The following is a 278-nucleotide window of genomic DNA, read 5'->3' on the forward strand; positions in this document are numbered from 1 at the left end:
AACACGTGAATATATAATTTAAAAATAATATTTTTGTAATAAGTTTATTAATCAGTAGTATATTGATAATTTTTTCTCAAATGTACGTATTTAGGAGTATCTAATGTTAACATTCTTGAATTTTTCATCCACAATATTATTTAGGTTAAATCATTAAAAGAATTATATGAGAACGGAAATATAAAAGTTTTTTACCACGACGGAAAGAGTTTAATTCTTATAGTTCTTACTCTCGCTCAATTAAAATCTATTTAATATGTATTTTAGGCTGAATAGTA

Source organism: Arachis ipaensis, chromosome B03, assembly GCF_000816755.2.
Source record: "Arachis ipaensis cultivar K30076 chromosome B03, Araip1.1, whole genome shotgun sequence".
Taxonomy (NCBI): domain Eukaryota; kingdom Viridiplantae; phylum Streptophyta; class Magnoliopsida; order Fabales; family Fabaceae; genus Arachis; species Arachis ipaensis.